Source organism: Hemitrygon akajei, chromosome 8, assembly GCF_048418815.1.
Source record: "Hemitrygon akajei chromosome 8, sHemAka1.3, whole genome shotgun sequence".
Classification (NCBI taxonomy): domain Eukaryota; kingdom Metazoa; phylum Chordata; class Chondrichthyes; order Myliobatiformes; family Dasyatidae; genus Hemitrygon; species Hemitrygon akajei.
The window spans coordinates 84,530,888-84,543,469 of NC_133131.1; positions in this window are offsets into that span (position 1 = coordinate 84,530,888).

Genomic DNA, 12,582 nt, shown 5'->3' on the forward strand with positions numbered 1-12,582 from the left:
AGACCACATACACATTAGCAAGGAGCAAGTAATGGAAGCCTAAATGTGGATAAATCCCCAGTACCTGACATACTGCATTCTGAAACCTTTGTGAGTAACTAGAGAAGAAAATACAGCGTCCTTTATGGAGATTTTTGCTTCATCTCTGGCAAGAGATGAGATTCTAGAGGACAGAACAGTGGCTAATGTGGCACCATTGTTTAAAAAGGGTAGCAAAAACAGTCCAGGAAAATGCAGGCCAATGAGTCTTACATTTGAGTTGGGTTAAGTTGCTGTTGGGGATTCTGAGGGGCAGGATCGGCTAAGGATTGGAGAGACATGTCTGGCAAATCTCTTGGAATGCGTTGAGGCAGTAACCAGGATGATGAGGCAGAATCTGTTATCTGCATAGACTATAGCAAGGCCTTTGACAAGGACCATCATGACAGGCTGGTCCAGAATGGTAGATCACATGCTACCTGGGGAGATAGCTTAATTATAATTAGCGCAGTGGTAGAAAGCAGGGGGTGGGGGATTAGGGCTGTTTTTCAGTCAAGAGGCTTGTGTCCAGTGGTGTGCCACAGGGCTCAGTGTTGGGACCTTTGCTGTAATCTATATAAATAATTAGGTGTGAAAATACTGTAGGGGTTGACATGGTAGTGTAGCGGTTAGCGCAATTGTATTAGACTGCCAGCAGTCACTGATTGCTGAAGCTTCCTTCCTGTTGCTGTTGGCAACCCCCCTTGTGACAGCAAGACTGAACCACAACATGGACCCGGCCGAATATGAGCATCTCTGAGCAGTGCTGGCCGGCCAGGAGGTCACGGTGACCGGTCATGAGTGGATCTTGACCGTCCTGCAGGTGCTCATCGAGATCGTCCAGCTGAGCCAGCAAACCGCTGCTGCTACCCCGTTCCGGAGTGTTTTGATGTCAGCCCAGGGACCCGTAAAGCGTTTTTACTCAGTGTTCCTTGGTCTCTGAGCTGCAACCCGCCAAGTTCCCTGCTGGGTGTTGCGAAGTGGCCTACATCCTCTCCCTCTTCTGTGGCAAAGCTCTTGCTTGCGTTTGGTGCTCTGAAAAAAGAACTCTCCAAGTTGTGCTGATGTATCATGCTTCCCCAGGGAGATGAAGTGGCTGTTTGACAATCGAGTGGAGGACAAGATGCAGTCAGCCGACTTCGTCAGGGTAGCTGTAGTGTGGCCGATTGAGTTTCGCACCATTGAGGAAAACAGTGGTTGGAGCACTGAGGCCCTAATGGCCGTGTTCCACCGTGGGTTATCAAATTGAATTAATGATGAATTGGCAGCCAGAGACCCAGCTGAGGTTTTTGAGACTAACGTTGATAATTTAATTTGGGTTGACAGTCATCCCTGGGAAAGGAGAAGAGAGCACTGCAGGGAGGCCTGGGAAAGGAGAAGAGAGCACTGCAGGGAGGGCTCCAGGGTTACCAGGCTCTGAGTCCCTGCAGCCATCCTGTCTTTTGTGTGCTCATGCATAACCTCCCCCCCACCCCCCAGCTGCTGTCAACGGTCTCCAGAGGAGTCGATGCAACTTGGAAGACCTTGACTTTCTCCAGGTGAGTGGGACCGGAGAGCAAAGGAAAAATACTGCCTCTTCTGTGGTGAGCTGAGCCTTTACCATTCTGCCATTGTTATGTCTTCTTTCATCGAGAAAGTAACGCCCTTCCTCTCTTACCTGCACCTCTGTCACAGCTATGACATCTGTATCCCTAATCTAACAGATTTGCCCTTCCTTCGGCCATGTTTCTGTTATGTCAGTGGTATCCTAATCCCCATAGTCAATCCACATCCTCAGTTCATCTGCCTTACCTGAAAACCCTTTTGCATTGACATAAATGCAGTTTAAATTGACGGACTTTCCTCTCCATTTTACTGTGCTCCTGTCTATGCTGACAACTCAATTTGCTCTCCTTGTCTACGGTGTTATCCCCTGATTTCAAATCAGCCACTCTACTGCTCAGGGTCCCAATTTTCCCACCTCACACCACTCCATTTTAAACTCTCTGGAGTAGCACTAGCAAATCTCCAATTGGTCTCCCTCCATTTCAAGAGCAACTTGTCTCTCCTGTACAGGTCTCCTCTACCCAAGAAGTTGTCCCAGTGATCCAAGAACTTGAATCTCTGCCTCCTGCATACTCTCAGCCACATATTCTTCTGAGCTCTTTCTATTGTTACTATCATAAGCACATAGTACTGCAAGTAATCCAGGATTAGTGCTCTTGAGGTCCTGCCTTGAATGTTTTCTTCTACACCCTCCAATATTCACTGCAGAGGACTTCATCCTCTTTCTATGTAGGTCATTGGCACCAACATAAAGACATAATTTTCCTATACCAAGCTCATAGTTTCTTTTCTATTTCTTTTTCAGTCTGAACCTTGTACATACTTGATGTTATTTTGTAGAGTTCTTTCGTAAATATAGACTTACTTAAAGAAATAATGGTATCAAGCAGTTGCCAAAGACTGTGACCGTTGCATTTGAGTATGTTGCCAAGCCAAATGAATTGTGTATTGCTTTGACTAAATATTTTTGTTGTGTTGTAAATTTAGCTTTATATAGACAATTTTAAACAAAGATTTTGGCAACAATGTTAGTGAATTATAGTTGCTGCTCTGAATGCTTTTCAATCATCCATATTGCAAGCGAACAAGATTGAGTCACTCTGTGAAGTTTCCTATTCAATAAGATTGATGGAAGTGTCACTAGAAAACATATTAATGATGACTATCTGGACAGTAGCTGTCAACGGAAATATCTATCAAAAGCAGAAAATGGAGAAAAATTTGAAAATATTGGTTAAAAAAAGCAAGCCCCCCTGCTTTGATTTTTATCCTATAATTGCACTGAAAGCAAGCGTAACCAAAAGTATGTGTCCTCTTGTGCCAGGAAGAGGCCATCGTCAGGGTGGAGGAGCAGAACCTTATATTCTGTCTGGGTGGCCTCTAACCTGATGGCATGAATATCGATTTCTCCTTCCAGTAATAAGATTTTTTCTCTTCTACTCCCCACTCTGGCCTTTTACCTCTTCGTACCTACCTATCACCTCTTGCTGGTGTCCCTCCTCCTTTCCTTTTTCCTATGCATCATTTTCCTCTCCTATTAGATTCCTTCAGCTCCAGCGAGTTACCTTTTCCACCCACCTGCCTTCACCCATCATCTTCCAGTTAGCCTTCTTTCCCTCCCTCCAACCATTTTTATTCTAGCATCTTTCCACTTCCATTTCAGTCCTGAAGAAAGACTTAAACCAAAATATTGACTGTTTATTCATTTCCAGAGATGCTGCCTGATCTGATGAGTTCTTCCAGCTTTTTGCGTGTGTTGCTAACCAAAATTATAGAAGGGATTTTTAATTATGCTAGCAATAGTAACTCAACTACCTTCAGAACTGTGTCACATTCCATCTTCTCTTAAGCCTATCATCCCTAATGGGCATAAGCCACTGACAGTAACTCACCAGAGCCCTCTGTCCTGAGCCAGTCTTTCAAGTTGTCCCCTGATGTAGCCCATCTTCTTGTATATCCTTTCCCTCCCAGCATAAGACCTTTGGAGCTTCTATTGGTGTTTCTGTAGTATTAGGTTTGTTTTATGGGAAGGAGTTGCTAGCCCCATGTTTGACCCTCCTCCCTTCCCATCTGGGCTCAGGACCATCCATGGCAGAGTAGTCACACTCCATGGTTCAATAAAATCTAGGGTACTTATTGATGAGGTGAACAAATTTCTGTAGAGAGCTGAAACATCACCTTAGTCACTTTTATACCAAACATACTTCTGTTCATCTTGTTTAGATAAGCTGGCCTTTTAAAATGAAGAGTACAGTCCCAACTACCAGTAATTGGATAACAAGTAACATCTGGCAATTAAAACATCAGCCGCTGAGTCATAAATTTTACTTATTTATAAATTTTATGTCATAATTTTATTTATGACATACTTACTCTTTGGCAGATTCTTCAGATATTGCAGAAGATAAATGGGACTTCCCCTACACATCAGGGACATCATATTGTGATTAAACGAAAACCATGTTAGCCTTCCTCTGAACCTCCCCGTATTCTGGGGAGTAAGGACTTTTATATTTATTCAGAACTTTTGGAGATATCAGATGTTGCTGTTGCTACTGCACCATGAGGAACTTCCATTTCCTTGCTTTCTCTTCATTACAAAATAATATCCAAGAAGTTACAGTGTGTTAAGTTGGCATTTGATGATAGTCACATCACTAGACTCAATTGATGAACAATCTATCTAAGCTATATGTGTATTGACTTATACGTTCAGTATTATGGTAGAGTTGTGGAAAGAATCACAGGTGTATAAATTAATACAAAAAATATAGTCAAAATGACTATATATGACTTTAGTCTCTGCCTATACACCAGGAATAGCCAAGTGAAGGGACTTTTCAAGTTACAGGTGTGGAATGGCACAGTAATTGTTCTTGATAGTGGTGTAACAGTGGTCAAGTGTGTTGGTTCCTCTGGTTCCACGGGTGATATGTTCACGATAGATGTTCAGAGACTTCTTCAAGCTGGCCTGGTCGAAATCTCGCACAAAGATGGAGAAGGCATCAGGTTGTGTTGTTTCATGTCTGCTGATTATAGTGCACAGCAACTCCTGACTTGGTGGCCTGAGATGGAATGTATACCACTACCAGGATGATGGCAGAACACTCCCTCGGCAGATAAGATGGAAAACACTTGACTGCTAGATATTCCAAATCAGGTGAGCAGGATTGAGACAGAACTGCACACCTCTGTGCATCATAATGAGTTGATCATAAAGCTTCCACCACTTCCTCTACCTTTAGAAGACTCAAAAGGTGACCTATCTTTTCAGTGGATGGTGAAGCCCGCGGGCCGCAGCACTGCAACCAAGATGAGAAAGGTGAACCATGGTTCTGTGAAGCATTTACGTAGCAGTCCCTAATGTCCCAGTGGCACTGCAATCTTGCTCTGAAGTCTTCATTTTATTTTCGTCAGCAGGATTGGGGTCTAAGCACTCTGTGTTACAATCATACATGTAGACTGCATGCTTTCCTCATTTCTTTTGCTGAAAACGGAACTGCACTGCTGACTGGGGTCTGCCGATTCTGAGGATTTAATCATCTTAAAACGCTGTTGCTTATTTCTTATTAGCCTATACTGGTTTTGGTATTGAGTAGCAGCTGTAGGATCACAGCCCAGAATGATTTGCACACAACGTTCCCAGTGGGAAAAACCCCACAGACAAAACAAGTGACGAGCCATGATTGTACTTTTCTTCTGATTACTTTATATTTGATAGTTGACAATTTCAGTATGAATTAAGGAACCGAGGTCTTGCAAATATTTTCTCCCCATGGAATGCACTGCATGTAATACCTTACAATTTTTACTTATTCCAAAACCAGTAATACAAGTACTAATTTCTAAAATTGCTTTCAGGCTTAAAGGGCAATTGCTTATAGTGCCGCTAAGAATGTTTGAAAGATCAATCAAAATATACTAATATGTGAAAGCTTGAAATAACAGAATCTAATTCATACACCTGGACCAGTACTAGACCATTATGTGTGTATATCCCTGCCGGAAAGTACACCCTGAATATAACCATTGATTTGTCGAAGGGTACAGTTAACATACAGGACATCTCCAAACACTAATCTCAAGCACCCTCTGTGTTGAAACTGACAAAGTCTGCTATGTATTCTAATGGGCTGAAGCTAATTTAGGTGTATTTTCAAAGTATTCCCATTGTGCTAAGATCTGCATCATGGGTATTTCTAGAGCTTCAGAACATAATAAACTGTAACATATTTATTCCTCAAGGTTGGAGGTCAAGCAAGATCACTAATTCCCACAGCTTGAGAAGATAAACAGTATGTGTACATTAATCCTCCCGTGACAGCAACCCTTGTTTGTAAATATTCTATGGAGCTTCCAAGTCTGTAGATTCAAAATCTGAAATCTTCACTGAGCTGTTTTCTAGTATTTTGTATCCAATAATACATGCACTGTGAGTTACTTCCTAGTCCCTCTTCAAATTTGTTTACTACATCCTCTGAAAGGATGCTTCTCTGTATAATCTTCTGTGATGTGCTGCTTGGTAAATTGAATTCCTTTAAGGATCATATCTGTGAAAGACAGATTTTCAGACTGCTATCTCAATTTATCAGATTGCAGCAGTATTTTCAGAGTATGCTATCCTCTTTTGCTTATTTTGTGCCTGTGTGTACATGTAGTTCAGTGGCACACACCTACATTTGAATATACGAGTTATGAGCAGGGATAGGCCACTTGATTATGTCTGATCTGATTGTAACTTCAGCTCTCCATTCCTCTCTACCTGCAGTAGCTTTTCACCTTTGGCTTATCAAGAATTTATCTTCTTCTGTAAAAATATTCACTCTGCTTTCACCACTCTTTGCCTATTCTCACTATTATCAAGTAAATCTTTTCTGAACTCCCTCCTACAAATTAACATCCTTCCTTAACTATGGAGACAAATACTGCACACAAACTTCTCCATGTGTGGTCTCATCACCGCTCTGCATAACTGAAGCATAATTGCTCTACCTTTTTATTTAATTTCCCTAAAATACATGGTAATATTCTGTAGATTTTCTAATTATTTGCAGTGCAACAATTCAGTACTTCCATTTAATATCAGAGAATGTATATCATATACAATCTGAAAATTTTGTTCTTCACAGACGTCAATTAAATCAGAACGGTCCCCCAAAGATTAAATGACAGTAAAAACATTAGAATCCCAAAGCACTCCCTAATGCCCTCCTCCCACACACAAGCAGCAGCAAAACGTTGACCCAGCCTTCCCCCTCCCCACTTACTTCAGCAAAATGCATCAACACCCTCCACCCACCAAACAAGCAATCGCAAGGTCCCCAAGAAAGACCATGATCTGCAGTAGAACAAAAACTAATTGTTCACCCGACAATTCAACATGTCTCTCTCTCCCTAATAAAGGGGTGGAGAGATGTCACTCAGTGAGAGAGGAGACTAACAAGACAGAAAAAAAAGCATCTCGCTGATTATGATGCTAAAGTCTTGTGTGTCTTTTTTTTCTGAGTTCTCCAACTTGATGCACCATCAATAACTCTTGGAGACGTGAGGCGAGATATAGGCTTTTATTGACTGGAAGAAAGATCAAGCAGCAATTGACCACCACACTGCATCCTAGAGACTGAGGCTGGGGCGGAGTCCCCAATCGCCTTTATACCGGGGTCCGTGGGAGGAGCCGCAGGATCAGTCAGCAGGGGGGCGTGTCCAGACAGGTCTATGTAGTTCACCACATAACTCAAGAATCAGCAATAAACTCTTCCCTATGATTGAGAGAACAAAAAAGAGAGAGCCCCCGACAGCCGGTCTGCTGCTCCCAATATTCCGTTTTCTCCGGCAGTTGGTGATACTGGCATAAAATTGGCTCATCCCCAGGGCTGCAGAGCCTCAGAACCCCGAAAGCGTGCTGGCCTTCTAGGGCGTCTCCCTGGGATACAGAAAAACAGCTGGTCGGTGAGCCCCAGGAGAGGGACCAATCACCGTAAAGAACCAAAGTTTGAGTGTGGCAAGTCAGGAACTTCGACAGAACCCCATCCACCTTGAAAAGAAACAAAAAGAGAGGTTAAAGGTAGAAAGTAAGTTGTTTTCCACAGATGAGCTCAAAGAAGCCACTCTCTAGCGCCATCATGGCTCTACACTCCAAGACTGGCCTTTTGTAAATCATACACTAGAACAGGGTATCGCAACCCGGGGGATCAACGAATTCCTCAATTAATGCTAGGGGTCCATGGAATTAAAAAGGTTGGGAACTCCTGCGCTAGAAAATCTGGAACTTCCTGCAAAGCTCTACAATTTGTTGCCATTTAATTTCACATTAAACTATCTACATCTTTTTGAAGCCTACTTACATTCTTAATAGATAAATCAGAATAAGTTAAATTCTATACAGTACTTTCATAACGTTAAATATCAGCCCTGAGTATCACCCTCCAATGTTGTCCTGTTGCATTGTATTCCTTTGCAGAAATGATTTCTAATTTAATATCCTAGAAATGAGTAACATATCTTTACTTCCTTCTCATGCTGACAAAATATATGATTCACAGCAAATGGATGTCATTCTGAAAATGGAGAAACTACACTAACAGATAGAAAGTGCACCCTACCCTACATTTCAGAAATCAATGAAATCTAATGTATTGGATGTTTTAAACAATTATTTACTTAGAAACTTCAAAAATCCTGTTTTGAACGTAAGTGTACAAATATAGCTACAGAATCAGAATCAGAATCCGGTTTATTACCACGGTTTTATATGGCATGAAATCTGCTGTTTTGCAGCAGCAGTACCATGCAAATACATAAAACCACTATAAATTACAAAATAAATAAATAGTGCAAAAAAAGAATAATTCAAAATTCAAGATTGTTTACTGTCATTTCCAGTAGACAAGTGTAAAGGAGAACAAAATAATTATAATGCAGGATCTGATGTGGCACACAAAAAAACACAATCAGATGAAAAACACAATAAATATAAACGCATAAGATAGCTTATATACATAGATTCATTCTATGTACGTACAAAAAGTGACACTAGGTACAGGAGTGTTTGTACCTAAAGAGACTGATGAGAAATAATAGTGAGGTAGTGTTCGTGGATACATGGACCATTCAGAAATATGATGGCAGAGGAGAAGAACCTGTTTCTGAATCATTGAAAGTGATCCTGTACCAATGGTAGTAGTGAGGGGACAACGTGCTTTGGGTGGTGATGACCCTTAGTGATGGCCAGTGCCTTCTTGAGTCACTGCCACTTGAAGATGCTCTCAATGCTGTAGAGGATTTAAAGATTGAAGATGAGCTTGATTTGTCGTATGTAAGCCAGAGACCAACACAGTTCGAGGCTGTACTTGGGGCAGCCCACAAGTGTGGCCATGCTTTCGGCACCAATGTAAAATGACCATTATTTATTCATCCTAATCTGTACGCCTTTCGAATGTGGGCGGAGACTAGAGCACCCAGAGTACGTAGTGATGGGGTGAATGCACAAACTCCTTACAGACAGCGGCAGGAAATTGAAATCTGATTGCCATGCTACCATGCCACCCATGACGTAGGCTGAGGAGTCTACAACCATCTGCAGCCTCTTGCGACCTTATGCATTGGAGCTTCCATATCAGGCAGTGATGTAACCCGTCAGAACGCTTTCCGTTGTACATCAAAAGAAATGAGAAAGGTTCTTTGGTAACATTCCAAATCTCCTCAAACTGCTAATGAAGTAGCCCTACTGACATGCCTTCTTCGTGATTGCATCAATGTGTTGGGCCCAGGATAGAACCTCTGAGATAAGACCATAAGATGTAGGAGCACAAGTAGGCCATTCAGCCCATTGAGTCTGCTCCGTCATTCAATCAGGGGGCTGATCCAATTCTTGCAGTCATCCCCACTCCCCTGCTTTCTCCCCATACACTTTGATGCCCTGGCTAATCAAGAACCTATCTATCTTTGCCTTAAATGTACCAGATGACTTGTCCTCCACAGCCCCTTGTGACAACAAATTCCACAGATTTACCACCCTCTGACTAAAGTAATTTCATTGCATCTCTGTTCTAAATAGATGTCCTTCAATTCTGAATTTTTTCCCTCTTGTCCTAGACTCTCCTACCATGAGAAATAACTTACACAGTTCAGGCCTTTTAACATTTGGAATGTTTCTGTGAGATACCCCCTCATTCTCCTGAACATCAGGGAATGCAGCCCAAAAGCTGCCAGATGTTCCCCATACTGTAACCCTTTCATTCCTGGAATCATTCTCGTGAATCTTTTCTGAACCCTCTCCAATGTCAATATATCCTTTCTAAAATACGGAGCCCAAAACTGCACACAATACTCCAAGTGTGGTCTCATGAGTGCCTTATAGAGCCTCAACATCACATCCCTGCTCTTATATTCGATACCTCTAGAAATGAATGCCAACATTGCATTCGCTGCATTCACTACCGGCTCAACCTGGAGATTAACCTTTAGGGTATCCTGCACAAGGACTCCCAAGTCCTTTTGCATCTCTGCATTTTGAATTCTCTCCCCATCTAAATAATAGTCTGCCCATTTATTTTGTCCACCAATGTGTATGACCATATACCTTCCAACAGTGTATTTCATTTGCCACTTCTTTGCCCATTCCCCTAAACTATCTAAGTTTCTCTGCAGGCTCTGTGTTTCCTCAGCACAACTTGCTCCTCTACCTACCTTTGTATCATCAGCAAATTTAGCCACAAATCCATTAATCCCATAGTCCAAATCATTGACATACATTGTAAAATGCAGCAGTCCCAATGCCAACCCCTGTGGAACTCCACTCATAATCAGCAGTCAGTCAGAATAGGATCCCTTCATTCCCACTCTCTGTTTTCTGCTGATCAGCCAATGCTCCACCCATGCCAGTAACTCCCCTGTAATTACATGGGCTCTTATCTTGCTAAGCAGCCTCATGTGCGGCACCTTGTCAAAGGCCTTCTGAAAAGCCAAATATACCACATCAACTGAATCTCCTTTGTCTACCCTGCTTGTAATTTCCTCAGAAAATTGCAGTAGGGTAGTCAAGTGTTGACACCTGAGAATTTGAAGCTGTTTAATATTTCCACTGCTGACCTCGCAATGAGGACTGATGCGTATTTTTGCAATTTCCTCTTCATGAAGCCCACAATCGGTTTCTTGGCATTGCTAATGTTGACTGCATGATCGATATTGTGAAATCACTCAACAAATTGATCTATCTCACTCTGGTATGCCTCCTCGTCACCATCTGAGATTTTACCAACATCAGTGAGTAGACCTGCGATGGAATCTGAACAGTACTTGTTAGTCATGATTAGAAAGAGCAGAGCAATACAGCATCTACTTCTGACAGAAGGTCATGTGGCTGAAGGCCTTTTCCCTGCAAAAGGAGAATAGACAGATTCTATAGAGGAGAGACTGATTTCTGTGATCTGCTGACCTGTGTCCACTACTCTCTGCAGTTGCTTGCAATCATGGGCAGATCAGTTGCATTGATGCATCCATTCAAAATGCTTTCTCTGGTGCATCCATTAAAAAGTAGAGAGGGTCAAAGGGAACATGTCAGATTTCTTTAGGTTCCTGACTAAGCTGAGGTGTTGATTAGATTTCTTAGACACAGTTCAGCATGGTTGGACCAGGATGGGCTACTAATGTTCACTCCCAGGAACTTGAAACTCAGCCCTCTCAACACTGTTGATGTAAACAAGAGAGGTCAAACCACACCCCTTCCTGAAGTCAAATACCAGCTTGTTTGTTTTACTGACACAGAGCAAAATGCTGTTGTCATGACACCATGTCACTAGACCCTCGGTCTCATTCATTTATTCCAATTCGTCACCATCTGAGATATATCTCACTGCAGTGGAAAAATCTGTAAAATGGTGGACGGAGTTAAAGCGGAATCTGGCTACAGTCACAACCTGGTGTTTTTCCTTTTCCCTTTATCACTTCCTCAGCCTTAAATGACTGTTTTTTTATTGTGTACTAGGACATGTTTCACCTATACTTTGTAATATGTTGCTCAAAGTATCACTTTTCACGTTTGAACATGAGCAATCAATGTTACCTGCTGCAGATGGGCCAATTTGCCCCAGATGGCCCATACATGTATATACATTTGCAGCAAGGCTTATTAGCTAGTGAGCATATGCTTCCCTCCGGCAAACCCAGGGGCTTTGAGGCCAATTGTTTTCCTAAGATCAGCTTGAATATTATCGCCTCATATAAAATTAAATCAAGCGACATAGGAAACAGCAGGGTTTTGCTTCCAGGTGAGTTAAGTGCCTCCTATGCTCACTTTGACTGTTAAAACATGGAGGAAGCATCACCAGCTCCAACATCCCCTGATGATCCAATGATTTCAGCCGACGTGCGAACTGCCTTCAGGAGGGTGAACCCACAATAGCATCCAGCCCACGTGGGATAACTGGCCTTGTACTAAAGACCTGTGCTGATCAACTGCGTGGAGTGAGTGTTCACTGAGATCTTTAACCCCTCACTTCAGCAGTGTGTAGTGACTACCTGCTTCAATCAGGCTTCAATTATCCTGGTGCCCAAGAAGATTGTGATGACCTTTTCAGTGACTATCGCCCAGTAGCACTTACATTCATAGTGATTAAGTGTATTGAGAAGCTGGTGATGAAACATATCAAATCCTTCCTTAGAAGTAGCTTGGATCTGCCCCAATTTGCCTACGGGAGCAACAGCTCCACAGCAGATGCCATTGCATTGGCTCTTCACTCAGCACTGGAATATCTGGATAGTCAAAGGTGCATTCATCAGGACGCTCTTTATCAAATACAGCTCAGCGCGCAATACCATCATCCCCTCATCCTCTCAAAGCTAAGCAATAGGCTACAAGATTTTGGCCTCAATACCTCCTTGTGAAACTGAATCCTGGATTTCCTCACTTGTAAAACACCCGCAGCCCCCGTCAGTTCAGAGGCCAAATCAGGGATGGTGATCAATCAGCGTATAGGAGGGAGACTGAAAATCTGGCTGAGTGGTAACTACATCCTCTCA